We start from the raw sequence: 15,477 nt of genomic DNA on the forward strand, positions 1-15,477 counted from the left end.
AACAAAATTCATACTGGAAGAGGAATATTAGGAAGGCTAATACACACTTGGAAACAGTCACATATGAAAAAAAGAACATTTGAAAGTCACATGGATGATTTCTAAAACCCATGTTAAAGATGTTTACTCAGTAAAGGGCTGTAGTATCAATCTAAAGTGCATCAACAACTGCAGTACTGAGAAATACACCATAGAGAGCAGAACTGGATTAAGTTTTAATGATTAGTTCAAAACAATACTTGATAGACTGTTGAAATGTTAAAGTCACTGACATTCACAGAAAATCTTTAAAAATTATTTTTGAATTACCTCTTGGGAATGCAAAAATACTATTCTAGTTGAGGATTAATATTGCTGTACTGCCACCAAATCTGTTTCACTCACAGGAGAACTGACATCCCTGGACTCTTTGACACACGGCTTCAATTAAAAGAAAGCACAGCAGACAAAGACAAATCAATCAGAGGAAGCAGGGCTATTAAAAATCTGCAGACTACACATTTCCTGTGATGCCTCAACTCAGTGTCAAAGATAATGCACCCATTTTGCAATGGCAGATATGTTTAAGCTAGTTAGACACAGCAAACTACCTTTCAGCCATGCCTGTGGCCCAGGGTCCTTCACCCAGGACGTGCAGTAGTTCTGAGTCCATTAAGCTAGAAAGAGTCTGTCAGTTTTTTTTAAGGCTGCACCAGCTGTATACTTCACCAGCAGCTGGGGACAGGCTCGCTGCACCCCTGCTGTGCTCAAGTCTTTCCACATGACTAATAGCGCAGGGGGTGAGAAAAATGCACTCGCTGCTCATAAGGCTATCCTCATCCACCCACCTCGGACTTTCAACCCATGACTCCAACCCCTGCCCTTATGTTTAAGTGACTGCCAACACTTGCCTTAACGCAGTCCCCAGAGCCTGTAGCTCAACACTAACCACCTCACCAAGCCTAACTCGACATCCTAGCAATTGTAGGATGGGTGCTGCGGTGGCACTGTGGCTCAGGATCTGCGCCTGTGGCTGGAAGGTTGCCGGTTCAAATCCCGCGGCCGGCAGAGGAATCCTACTCCGTTGGGCCCCTGAGCAAGGCCCTTCACCCCAACTGCTCCAGGGGCGCCGTATAAATGGCTGGCCCTGCACTCTGACCCCAAGCTTCTCTCTCCCTGTCTGTGTGTCTCATGGAGAGCAAGCTGTGTGTGCGAAAAGACAAATTCCTAATGCAAGAAATTGTACATGGCTAACATCTAAAGAAAAAACACAGGTTGATTTTGGTCAGTGACACAAGATGCATCTAAATTTGCGTTCCAGAACTGCATGTTTGTGCAGGGTACACGATCACTCTTGTATGAAAAAGCTCTCTCCCTAGAGAAGAGCCTGAGTGCATACGCTTGGTCATGCCGACATCCAAGAGCATGATTAATCACATCCAGTGCAGAACACAATTCCAGTATAGTCACCAACTGGTATCGCTCAAGAATGTGAGCATAAAACATTAAAATTGATTTTGCTGCTTACTTGCAAACTGCTTCTGTTTATATAGTGTTCCTATTCTGAACTCCGATGCCTTCATTTTCTCCTTACATACCAGAATGGATCCTTCATCTACACTCTCAAATATTCTCAAATATGGGCGGAGCGGTGGCTCTGTGGCTAAGGATCTGCGCCTGTGACTGGAAGGTTGCCGGTTCATATCCCACGGCCGGCAGAGGAATCCTACTCCGTTGGGCCCCTGAGCAAGGCCCTTAACCCCAACTGCTCCAGGGGCGCCGTACAATGGCTGACCCTGCGCTCTGACCCCAAGCTTCTCTCCCTGTCTGTGTGTCTGTGTCTCCATGGAGAAAAGCTGGGGTATGCGAAAAGACACATTCCTAATGCAAGAAATTGTATAGGGCTAATAAAGAAACATTACATTACATATTCCCACATGATCAAATTTACCTCAGATTTTCGAAGGGTGCGTTCCAGATCACAATCAGCAGCATTCAACGTGCATGGATTGCCAGAATCCATCTTTTTGCCTGCTCATGCTGGAAAATTTGTTCTAGTGCAAAAGCCTAAGGCGTTCTGAATGGGGAGGAAAATATACCCCCAAGGCAAATGTGAAAAAGTCAAGCAGATCCTTTATACTTCCCTTAGACCTGATGATCTCTACCCAGTGCATATCTGTGAAAACATTTCAAGCTGCTCTAAAATCTTTAGCACATGACTGCACCCATCCCTACACAGAACCAATGCCCACAATTACTTTATAATTATTGACCTCTGTCAAGTTGCATTGCTTTCAAAAGCTGTTGTTTTCAGCTCTGATGAAGCAGGCCCAATCCGTTAACGAGATGTATCTCTTTTCTCAGCACACGGAAGAGCAGAAAAGTTCAGTGAGATTTTGAGATTTGATCAAACATCATACAATCCAAAAATGATGACTAACACGGCTGATTTTTTCTTGAAACCAAAATAAGTCTACAACAAGAAAAACTATCCAGTGCTAAAACCAAAAAAAAGACACCACAGAGGACGTGATTGCAGGCTTCCTTTCATCAATATGATGCCAAGTACTTTTCCAGTGTGCATACAGTACATCTCTGCTAAAGTTACCTGCATTTATGTGTCATTAGTCAGAATCGGAGAGTTTGATAGAGCTGCTCTTCCCAAGTACCACTTAGGCTATTTTTAAAAGAAAACCCAGAGCATGTACTAGTTTTTAACAGGATATCTATTGTTACCTGTTGCCTTTCATTGGTTCTAACAAAACCAATATTTCTTGGTTTTATTGCTTTTCTTTATTTTTCTACACAGCCCAAAAATAAGATGGTGAGATATGGGCTCTGAAAACACCACTTACCTAAAACTGAATGCGACCCAGCGATGTCTTCATCCACAGGACTCCAGCCACGTTTTCTGAAACGCAACGCAAACGTAAATAAATGATCCCCATAAATAAAATCTTACCACATTTACAGCACATTTCAATTGCCTGTCATTATCTGGCCAGAACACTTTTAAAACCACTCGAAATTGCCAATTACTTCTTTCAAATGGTCCTCCCGCCCAGTTTTGTAAGTGCCTGTTGTTCGAGGCTTGGAAAAACGTGGCTCTGCAGACGTGCTACTGCGACAGAGCCAGGAAACCAGCACGGCACCTTGAAGGACAGAGAACGCCACAGCTAGCCGGGCAGCTCACACAACCAGTACAGATCTCATTAGAAAGCCGCTTAACGAAGTACCCCAAAATATCAGCGATTAGACTTATTAGGTGACAAACTCACAAAGGGCAAAGTTGGCGCAGAAAATAAGCCTTTATAACATCCATCCATTTTCTAACCACTTCATCCAATACAGGGTCAAAGGGGAGCCAGAACCTACCCAGACAAGCAACAGATGAAGGCAGAGTACACCATCGCAGACCACCACACTAACACAAAAACACACATTCACACCAGGGCCAGTTTCGCAGAAACCAATTCACATACTTGTTTGGAGTGTGGGAGGAAATTGGCCACACCAACACGGGGTGACATACAAACTCTACTCAGATAGCTCCCCAGGAATCGAACCCAGGACTCCAGAGCAATGCTAACCACTGCACCTCTGTGCCAGCCTTATTATAATATTTCATTAAAAATTATGATTAGAACGGCAATGATGCACTAATGTGAGTGTGGAATCTGAGCTACCGCAAGCCTTTTCTAAGTTATTCAAGTCTCTCTGCAAGCCATAAAATACACTGTCAACACAGCCAGAAAAAAATTATGTCAAGACTCCAAAGACACAAGATACATAGAGCGCCCTGATCTCATTCCAAAGACAAGTCTTATAATAAAAAGCTAAGCACAATTCAAACACTCCCACATATTATAAATAATTACGCAGCAACCCTCATTTTTCTTTTTGATATCATTAAAGACTTTTCACCTCCATAATTGTAATGAATGATAACAGCACTCTTATTTATTGTTTCCCTGGAGACTTCATCTATGGGGTTTTCTTGTTTAAAAGCAAGGACAGCGCTCCCCACCTCACAATGCTCTCCAGGTTAAATTCAGTAAATTCACATGCAGGAGAACAGCAGAACAATAAGATATTACATATTTTAAGGCTGCCCAGTTAATAAAATTCCACGGCCAAGAAACACAACCAACAAGTTACAAATATTACTGCTGCACATTTCAAAATATTTTAACACACAAATAGTGACCAGAAATTCTCCGATACCTTGCCCTTTTAGTGATCACGCTTTAATTTCAGGGTAAAACTGCAATTCTTTTTTAACGAATTCTGAAGGCCGCTACAAAAAAACGTTGCATTCTGACAGCTACTAATTTTCACTGCACAGCATTTTTGCCAACATACTCTATCACTATGGCAGTCAAAAAATGACTTTTTTAAAACAATTTCTGAAAAGGAGCAACATGAGTTAAAGCACTCCACAGAGGAAACAGAGTACCGATGTGTGGAGTTATGGTATTGAACCTTTGGTATGTTTTGGTAATGGCAACTCCAGTGCCTCAATTTCTAAATATAATCATCCCAGTCGAGATAAAAATAAAGACATAACGTGGCCTCCACTGACGCATGACAGTCAGCTGACTTTCCTCTTTGAACAGAGCCTTGTATAAAAACAGTTTATGTTCCTCAATTGCTTTCTCCCTCACTAACAAGTGCAGAGCACAATTCACTCAGGTCATCCTGTGGACTGGGTAGAAACACTTCCTAATTTCACATCTTTTGTCGCTTACAATTAAAGCTTCAAACTAAAACCTAGTCAAAGCCAAAATACTTTAAGAATAAAGAATAACTCAAAGCTAAAACCTCTCACCAGCTCAAGCTCAGTGAAGTATAAGCCCATATACAGTAAAATGTATTAGAGTAAAACATACAAGTGAAATACTATATAGTAGCACTGCAGTACACTGTAAATAATCTGGTGAATAATTCAAAAGCCATAGCTCTAAAAACACAATGGAATTTGTACTTCATAGAAAGGATGTTTTTCTAAGCAGTACGAAGAAAACGAACAGTTTATTGTATGCGTGGCAGATTTACTAACAAAATAAGGCATTGAAAGTACCGAGTACTGTTGCAGGAAAGGCAGGCATCCTGCTCAGACAGTTAAAATCCTTTCATAACTACACAATGAGTACCTCCAATGCGGAGCTTTGTGCTACACCTGCACGGCTATCAACCATTCCATTATTTCCTGTACGGAAAAACACATCTTCCTTCGTAAACGTGGTACCCCTGTCTTGTTTGCATTCACCATATTATCCACTGATAATTTAATTAATTTTATATTGTTCATTAGTATCCTATAGAATAAAAATTTAATATCACTGGGCTAGATATAAGTTTTTGACTCTAAAGCTTAAGATAAACTGCTGCTCTTTGGATTAAATGTCTTTTAAGCCCTAAACAACTAAATATTTCTAGTTAAAATGGTACTGTAATAGGATTACGAACTTAAGCAGTTGCTATTGTGACCACATAACTGCACTCAGTATGACATACAGTAGTACTGCCTGAAGAAATGGTAAATCATTAAACTCTTGGACCCACTTAACTGATTTTGACTGCTGTCTATGCATGCATTTAGTAAAACAAGATCTCTATTACTACGACCATTGAGTAGTTTCAAGCCTTCATAGACAATCCTTTAGATTCTAAAAGGCACATTTTTTCAGAATAAGCAAAGTTCTGCTTAAACCCCAAATGATTGAGGAACCCTGCGGAAGTATTTCAGTTAATTAATCAGAGCATAAAACAAAGAGTTCTCACCTGTTCAACAAAGCACAGTGCTGGGTGCTGAAGCATTTCTCTTCATTTGTCTCTCTTAGGAAACTCGATCCAGTGTTCTACATTCTCCTGCTTCTGCTATATGACCTCAAGGCTATTGATAACCTGAAACAGAAGCAGGTTGGTGGAAAAAAAAAGCAGATTCAATGCAGTTGTCAGCTGAAAGCTAATCGACAAAACATCAGAATGTTGCATCTTTCTTCTCACTGTAGCAGGAGAATACCTTTAGTGCATTAGCAGCCTGTGCTAGACCACAGGTAAATAAAAATAAAAACACCACTCATTAACTGAAGGAAGCAGGTTTCGCACTTGATCCCCGACGAAGTTAGATTAGGCTAGAGGAGTTGGACTGCACTGTTCACCTCTCTCTTTATCCCCCCTGAAACGAATATCGGGTGTGATGTGGCAATGAAATGTATTTTACCAGATCCACCACACATGACCTGTCACTGTATTTGCAGGTCTAGCATGTCATGTCAAGGTTTAGATCGTTTGGTGCAGGATGTTAACATTCTCTGGGCACCAGTTATCAACTTACCTTTCAAACTACTAGAAACACTGTTGCACACCATTCACATTACGTATATAGCAACATCCTGATCATTTTTCTTTACATTCTAAGTTGCAAGAAACTCATATCACTTGACTTGTTTTCACTTCTTATCTTCATGCAACTGGATTCTTAATTTGTCTTTTGTGCTTGGTCTGAAATTTACTCTCATTTGGTTGTGAGTCTCAGCACTACGTGCTTTCATTTCCCTTAAGATCCACAGAAATGAGCATTTTCAGACCTATTACCACCAACCCCTCCCATAGTTTGTATACCCACAGTTTGACACACCCATAAAGACTATAAAAGGAGACAAAACTATTATAAAGAAACTTTAGAAGCAGCGATATGGGAATAGGTCACACGTCATTTAAACATGATCATAGTACTTAAAACAGCTTATGAAGTATGAAAAATATTGAACATTCTTATTCACTATCCAATAAGGTATTCAGTAACTGTGTACATAGTGGTAACCATTCCAAAGTTCCCAGAGCTGTAAAATATACGAATCATTTGCTACAGAACACATACAGGGATCATTTTCTGAGCTATGAAAAGCGTTGTAAGTACTGTTAAGTATTAACAGCTATTGTTCATCCCAACCCAAAGCTTTTAACAATGCAGTATATATAAACAGTTATTACAACCACTGCAGAATTGCACACTAAAAGCCAGAAATCCAGACGTGAATAATCAGGTTTCACCACATCAGACAGATACTCTTCAAACATTTAATCCTCAAGATGGCACAGTAACTCTGACAAAAAGGTCTGTTATGACAATGTAACAAAATATCTTAAAGTGTCCTGGAAGTAGAGGGTTTCTCCATGTTGCTGCGTTTTTCAGAACAGAAGCACATTCCACTGAACCTGAAGTTAACCAAGAACACAGTGCATTCATTCCTAATAGCAGGTGCGAGCAAATATCAGTGAAGCCTGCAGCAAAATAATCTGCTGTCCAAAATTCTAGCCAAATTTTGTGCCTGATTCCAAATATTTAGAAAAACATAGAACACACGAGTGCTTTTCTTAGAGAGCAGAATGACGAGTGAAACGCACTGAGCTGCTTATGCAGGAAGCAAGCTGCGAGCGTAAAAGGGATTGCGTTACATCAATCAATCAATCACTCAGCGCAGGACCTTTAGAAAGCTCACGGGATGGTGCAGCCGTGTGCCCTGCCGTGTTCCACTAAGGCATGTGAGCGGAGTGAGAGCATGAATCGATCACACAATCAAAAGCGTGATGTAACCCCAAGAGCAGGTGAAAGTCAATACCGAGGGGCAGGACCCGCATGCAGCGCAAACATGCAGGGCTTCCATTGCGATATTTTATTTTTTACAAAAAACAACATATTTTCCAAAACAGGGTTCAGAGAATGAAACCGGTTAGCCTGGACCGTTACAGACCATTAAACTGAACGGAGCTCCTCTGGAAGATCATGGCTGAGGTATCATCTCGCCTCAAAGCGGCTCCAGGGTACAGTAAAACACAAGACCCACCGATCTAATATCTGATCAAATCTAAACGCACATCGATTGTTGCCAATTAAAACAGAAGTTCAAGTATTCAAATTGTAACATAACTTATTGCGACTAAGCCAGTATTGATTGCTGAGAGTGGTCTATCTGGTTATTTAAGGTAAAGCTGCACAGATTCCAATGATTATTCCTCAGTCGGTTCACAGACAGCGCACGGTCAGTGCTCTGTGCCAGACAGACAAAATCACAAGGGTCACAGGTAGCAGGGTTTTCAAACACCTGGGCAGCAACTCCATCTTCAGCTAAAGAGCTGCCCCCCCGCCCGCTTGTCTGAGCTACTGCCCCAGCCAGGCTGTATGTCCCGGGATCGCGCCACCCCTCGCGCCAGTCTCCATCCCATCGGATGGGGGTCCCGGCCCCTGGGGCTTGTCTGCGGCACCCACAGGAGGGTCACAGGCGTGGAAACGCCGGCTCCCAGCCCGCTCCCCGCTGGAGCGTCTCGTCGGAGGGCCGCTCGGGACGCGATGGGATCGCTTGCCTCTCCGGACTGGACTCTGTCCACCCCCACACAGGGGTGGCACAGGCCCACACCCGGTCTCGCCTTTCCTCAGCTGGACAGCCGCGTCCAGCAGGCTCGCTCTGCCACGGGTGAAACACGACCCAGCACCTCCGGCATTTACAAAAATACAAGTGCTCAAGGAGAAGCAATGGACAGCGTCTGACTAGTTATATTCTAGATCTCTCACAAGCAGTTCTCCCTCCTCAGCCTGGTCTTGCTCAGGCTGTCATTAATACGGGGTCAGTAAGCCCCCCACTGCAACACCTGAGGATGGACAGTAAAGCACACCTGCCTGCGTGGCTTTAAAAAACAAACACATTACAAAGCATCTGCTGATCAAGTTTGCAAGATTCTGGCCATACGGGCTTCCCAGTCACAAAGGATCCTGAACCAATTGACCTTTTCTCCTTTACCGGGGTATTTACACAAGATACACTTCTAGGGCAGGAAAGCAATAATTATTCTATATAGGCAAGCACTTCGAATGGCAACAGTGATTTCACACTCTGCAAAGTGCTAAACATTACTGACAATGAAATGTAACTTTGATGGGTTTTGCAAAGAAACCGCTAACCTCGCTTTCGTAAGTCAGAGGTAAAATTTTATGTTATTTGTAACAGCTGCCCAAAACGTCAGGCAGGTTTCTGAACTCTGAGCTAATCTAAGTTCAATGTCTGCGGGTGTAATTTTGGTGTTGTAGCACTGATGGAAATGTTTAAGTCAGAGGTGAGGAAAATTAAATTTCTGTTCCGTTTTCCTGTAGGGCAGGTTTATATTAATATAGCGCGCACTATATGGGAACAGCGTTTGCTACACCTTAGTATCTACGGAACAGAGCATAAGAGAGATTATTATCCATCTGTTGTGAAGAGACAACCATCTCTTTCTCATCAAGATAACTCAATTGCAGCACATTCCGGGCAGTCCCTGAGGCATGGGGCAGATACACTATGCAGGCTTTCAGACAAAACCTTTCAATGCGGAAACTAAGAAAGCAACCTTGTGCAGTCGAGTAGAAAAACAGACTTTAAAAGTCATGCGAGTTCTGCCAGGCAATTATGTGGCTTCTTTAACAATCAGGGCTATTGTATTTCAAGTCATAACGATACATTTAGACTAAATATAAAAAGCCAACATGTGATTAGTCAGACCACTGCCAATTAACTAGAATACTTTGAAGATGGTGATCAACAGCAGGAACGTCCAAAACCCTCATAGTCACAACACTAACCCATTCCCGGCGCTCCCAAGAACACTCTACTGCAGTTCTTGTTCAAAAGTGAACAAAAAGTTCTAGTGATGTTTTTATTCAGATCACACAAAGCAACAGCATTAAATCCTTGCACACAGCAATATTTGTATTATATATGTGGTGTCAGCAAACTAGGTTTCCTTTCCACACCAACAAAACAACTGGCTGTGATCCAAAGGAATCCAAACCTCAGCAGCCTTGAAGATGAAAACCATAAAACAGTCCCACACCTTCAACATCACATATTGTGTTTAGTCATAAAAATAAATCAGCTAGAGTTGCCAAACTGCAAAGTGAAAAATATAAAACTTTTTCCAAAGTAAATGTAAATCTTGAAAATGATCATGAATGATCATTTCGACCTTTGCGTCTTATTGGGCCTCAGGAAATCAATTAGAATTATAGTACAATATTCCCTAGAGGTTTCCACGATTTGTGTCTAGGTTGATTCAATGAAGGAGTCCGCTTTCACGAAAAGAGATATGATTATGTCGAACCTTTCAAAGAGACTGCTGTTGACAGACAATCTACTAGTCTTTGCCCTTTCTTGCACTGCAGTTAGATCAGGTCAGAGTGCGTAGGAACTGCTAGGTGCCCTGGGAAATAACAGCAACAGAACACTTTGGTCCTTATACAGTCTTTAAAAAGTCTGCCCCAAACTCCTCCAAGTTGATCTGAAAAATTAGGAACATGGTGTCAGAGAGGAGTACATTACCTTCAGAAGGAACTTCCTACTGTTTTTATAGAAATTCACCAAGACATCATGGACCTTTTAGATCGCAATAACATCCATCTGTAAAGTTATCAAATGATTCCTCTACAACAAGGAAATTGCTGAATCATCGCTACTGATGATGATTAGGAGAGTGAATGTTTATTCACTTTAACGGATCAGGGTTTGGATGAGCAGAAAACACGTTACATTAGATGATGAATTTATAAGGTGATTGAATACCATAAACCTGCTGCAAAAAGAGGTGTTATAGCTCCAATCAGTAATGTCTTAACGGACATCTTTACCACATAGAGCTATAGATATATTTTCCACTAAGTGGTACACTTTTCAAAAGTCACCTATAAAAACTGCATCTTGTTGGTTTCAGCTACAGCCCCATGTCTTTTATTTTACAAAATGAATTAATCTTTTCAGTTAGTTTTAAAATGATATCCCTAACCAACAAAACCTCTCTTTCCTGTTTTACACTTAATAAAATAAAAACAGACCAGACTTGTATCATGAGTCAGGACAATTCCGCTGAAAATCATTCTTCTCCTTTCAATTACTGTACTGCTTTCCGTAGCTTCCTCATCCCAGCTGCTATGAAGAGCGCACTTCCCAAATGAACAGATGGCAGTAAACAGCCGTTTCAGTACAGACAGCCTAGACGATAAAACATTTAAGTTCCGTTTTATGCCCTGCCACTTAACACACATTAACACAACTTTAGCAACAACACTAGAAGTTGGCATACCTTCACTGAAAGCAAACCTTGAAACAGAACAGTCACATCCAGGACTAATAAATCCACAATTAATACCAGTTCTTCACAGCAAAGTACATACTGTATACACCTCCATCTATACGCACTCCTCTCCCTAGGATTTTCTATTCCTACAATGGAATCATTCTGGACAATTCCCCGAATTCCACAGTGCAGCTCTTGCAGTATTATCCCAAAGAGGCTTTGCCTGCTGTTCCACGGAAGGGCAGCAGCTCCTGGGCGACGCGGATCAGGGGCAGGAGAGAGTCGCTGCCTCTCCGGCTAAATCAAGAGGGAATTCATCCCAAAAGATTCCCAAACAGCTTACTTCTAAGAGCCACAGCTTTTACAGGACCCACATCACCCACCACCGAGCAGCACCACCTAGGTGGCGCAAGGCAGCCATTCTAGCACAGGAGTTTAGCCAGACTACCTGCGTTTACAACCTTACTCTTCCGAGAAGTTCAGTATTATAGAGACGGCCAGAAGGACAGTTCCTGGGACACCGATTCCGGAGGGAAGAGCGCCACCTTCCGGTTCACAAACACCACTTACAGCAGCAAGCTGGTTTGCCCTGGAAGTCTCCCACGCCAATGCTGACCATGCGGTCCGGCTGTGACCGCCCTGCGGTCCTGTGCAGGCTCGTGCCCTCAGCACTCCGCCCTGCCGGACCGTCCCTCACTACCTGGGCGCGAACCCGGGTCTCCGGCGTCACGCGACCGAGAGCCAGCCGGCTGAGCTCAAGGAGAGGCCCCTAGTATGCGCAGGGAGGGCGGCGACGCCGCTACACATCAGGCCAGAGCGAAAAGGCTGCTGTCGTTTCCTCCCCTAGTTCCTCACGGTCTACTCGTTTCTGTAACACGATATACTTCTGCCCTGTGAGACCCTAGCCCAATCACCTCTTTTTCTCCTACAACCCAGGAAAGAAAACCGGTTTTCTGAACGGGACAATTCCCTTTCTTCAGATGATGGGACAGTTCACCTACTGTAGCTCAAAGTCGAGTTGTTGAAAGGGATATCCCTCTTCAGGGAAGAGCACAGAAGACCTCGTCCATCAGGTGACTACATTCATATGTTAAAAGGCACTTAAAACATTTCCAGACACAAGCTTGATACACAGGACCACTTGCAATCCCCTAAAAGCAAAATATTTCAAATACACCTACAGTACCAAGACATTACCTGAATTCTCATAGTAATGTCAACAATGAGTCAGCTGAAGGAGAATGTTTCTGTCACTCTAAACCAAATGGGAGCTATATCAACAAGAACTATATAGTTGTTGTTTGAATAAAATAAAAAGACAACTGAAACATTAAAAACAGAAACAAAATTGAAAGTCTGCCAAGGTTCTTCCTACAGTCTACATCCTAATTTGACACTAAATCAGAGGTTTTTGCCTTGTATTTAAAAACAGTGGCGTGTTGTAGATTATTAATTTTCAGTATGATTTATGCTCAAGTGCCAGTAAAGTGTTGGCAAGGAGGGTAACGCAACAGACTGGGAAAATCAGGAAGACATTAAAAATCATTACAGAGCAAGCCTAGAGGAAAATATGGACAAACTCCAACACAATTAACAAAAATAAAAATTGCAGGCTCAAACCTAATAATGCCACTAGTGGAACTAAACTGGCTCAGTAACTACATCTCCAACTTTACTCATATCCTTGATGAACTGTTACAAAGGCTTAGCAAAGAAAAGGCAGGTCAACAGTATATCAACATGTTTTACATTAAAGTGATAAAAATACTCAACAACAGCTGAAAATGTCATGTTAAAATTCAAAAGGAAATATGATTAATTTAATACTGAACTTTACCAGTTTCAAGCTGTTGCAGCTGTAAAATAACCTTAACACTTGCTCAGGTTTGTGCGATGTCTATCATCAGGAAGTTCAAGAATAATGCCATGACTACTACTCTGCTAGGATGAGGATGGAGGACCGTTTAACCCAAGGGTGAGGGCATAAAAGTATAAGTAGGAGGATGACTCACAGCCAAGGGCAATAACAAGGAATCTTCAGAAACCTCTAAGATCATCAGGATACAGGATACATCTCCTAGACTACCGTTTGAGGTGGACCTCATGGATCTGGAGGCTGTGGGAGAGCTCCATGGCAACATAAGAAAAGACATTGCTAAAGAGCAACTAACTGACTCGCAAAGTCAAGTGAGGCCACACGATGAGAGCGGATGAAACGCAAGTGGAGATTTTGGACTCTCAGCAGCGGTATGATTCAGCATACCAAGTTGGAGCTCATGTTAAAAAGGGATATCATCTCTTCTGCAACGGGTAGAAATGGATCTGCTACGCTTTGAGATTGTTTTACATTCTCCGATCCTGCGCCTTCCTGTCAAAAATCAGAAACAAACGAATTCTGAAGTATATCAGGGTACGTACAGTAACCAATTCCTCTCCTTCGGCCGGTCGTGAATGACTGCCCGAGAGCACACCGCCAAGTGTGCTGCAAAATGGTTTGGGGGTGCAAGGTCAATGTTCAGCACTAGCCATCGAATTGACCAGGCCTGGTCTGAAGGAAGCCGTTCACAAGCTCAAGTGATGCAGGCTGAAGGAGCTGGAGACGTCCTGTATGGAGGAATGGAGGTATGGAGTAAAAAAATTGCGATGATTTTGGAAAGATCCCTCAATTTTGGAGTCACCTGTATACCATTCCCTTTAAATGTAAAAGCATGCCGAGACCCACAAAGGGCCAGCTTACTATTCCCCACAAGCTGTATGTACATTTCGGGATTAGAGGTTTTAGCCTTAAGAACATAAGAGCAACCCAAATAAAAATGTATCGGCAAAACCGCAAAACTTCAGCAGAACAACACATGACGACACATTAATGAGATCAACACCACCACCAAAGTTTATACCGATTTAATTGGACTTTCAAATAGCTTTACCCACAATTCAAGACTGGGCAAATACCTGACAAGTAACATATTGCACACAAGTGCAGAGTATTAGGCATAGATACAAGCAGAAAAACTAGAAATATGTAATGGGAAACACTGAGCATAAAGTAACTGCCAAGCTACAATTTTGTACATGGACACATCATTTACACCAACAATAAACAAATAAAAAGGGAAATAATGCCAGGGCAACAGTTAAAACTGTAGAGTTTAGAGGGACGTGATCATTGTAAAAAGCATAACAAATACAAAAAATGTTTTGTCACCACAAAAAACAGACTGGCGTTTAAGAATTAGTTCAAACAAGAGCAACCAGATACATTCTAGAGCCACAATCTAAACTCATACTAAAGGACACAAATGGAAGCTATGGGGTGGAGTATGTAAAATCATACAGGGGAGACATTTCTTCACACAGTGCTGTTGAAGCATGGATCAAGCTACCCAGGCACATTGCTGAAGCTGATACTCGGGCTTCTTCTAAGATGGGAACAGAGGAGACCCTCCAATCAATTAGCCACTGAAAAGCAAACAAGCTTTGTGGGTTAAATGAGATCTTACAATTTGTAACCTTTGTTGTAATCATAAGTCTGAACCGAACTAGGTACTTAGACAGGGATTATTAGTTAATAAATAGCACCTCAAAAACAAACTTCCTAGGGAGGCAAAAGTTGACTTTAAAATTAAACACAAGAAGCACAAGAAAATAAGCCCCTCGAAGCTTGCCATTTTCTCACAACACTGTGATTCAGCTTCCAGATCTGCTTGAATAGATGCCAGACCCTCAGCTCCCAGCTCACTACTGCATCTCATACACTAGATATATATATGAGGGACGTATTCAACTATAGTGGCAAACAGCAGCACTGCCGGATGCATGACTTATATATTCAACTCCACGCACTTCTATAACACGCAGTGAATGTGCAGTGCTTTAAACCTGTACTTACTGTACAGATGTCATTCTAACTCGGTCATACTTGTGGACTCTATTATTTGATGTGATATAAAATTAAAGCTAATCGCTTTACAATATCTTGAATCAACACAATCCCATTTTTGCTTTTCCCGATTACGACCACGGACTCTGCAACTTCACAACCAAAGTGTTTAGTGTCCAAAAATGATCTGTTTAAAAACCCCAGGGCATGTAACATCAGAACCTAGTCATTGATGATCTTTTAATACATCAATGTAAATATTTCATAGTTGCTAATCTTCCTCGGGTATAAACTGGAACAATAAGCATAGTTACAACAGCTTCTGCATAGAAGACCTGTATTTAAAGTATCAGCCACTTCCTGTTTATTATATACCATCATTACAAACAAACCAGGTGCACTTAACTTCCTATTTCATACAGACAAAAAAAACTGTCTTCTTTCAAAAACTACTGGGCATATCAAGTATTAAAGCACACATTACAGATAGAATTTTCCATGATTAACTC

The 15,477-nt window shown here is 41.8% G+C and overlaps 1 protein-coding gene across 3 annotated transcripts in view; it reads right to left on the minus strand.

Moving 5' to 3' along the window:
* Positions 1–15,477, minus strand: part of tjap1 (tight junction associated protein 1 (peripheral)) — a 65,202-nt gene that overhangs the window by 36,250 nt on the left and 13,475 nt on the right. For all 3 annotated transcript variants that reach the window (XM_006638673.3, XM_015363053.2, XM_015363054.2), the window contains 2 exons: positions 5,764–5,886; positions 2,835–2,890 (listed from right to left, as the gene is read on the minus strand). The gene's annotated coding sequence lies outside the window, so the exon portion shown is untranslated. The remainder of the gene's footprint in view (positions 1–2,834; positions 2,891–5,763; positions 5,887–15,477) is intronic.

This window comes from Lepisosteus oculatus, chromosome 17 (genome assembly GCF_040954835.1).
Source record: "Lepisosteus oculatus isolate fLepOcu1 chromosome 17, fLepOcu1.hap2, whole genome shotgun sequence".
Lineage (NCBI taxonomy): Eukaryota > Metazoa > Chordata > Actinopteri > Semionotiformes > Lepisosteidae > Lepisosteus > Lepisosteus oculatus.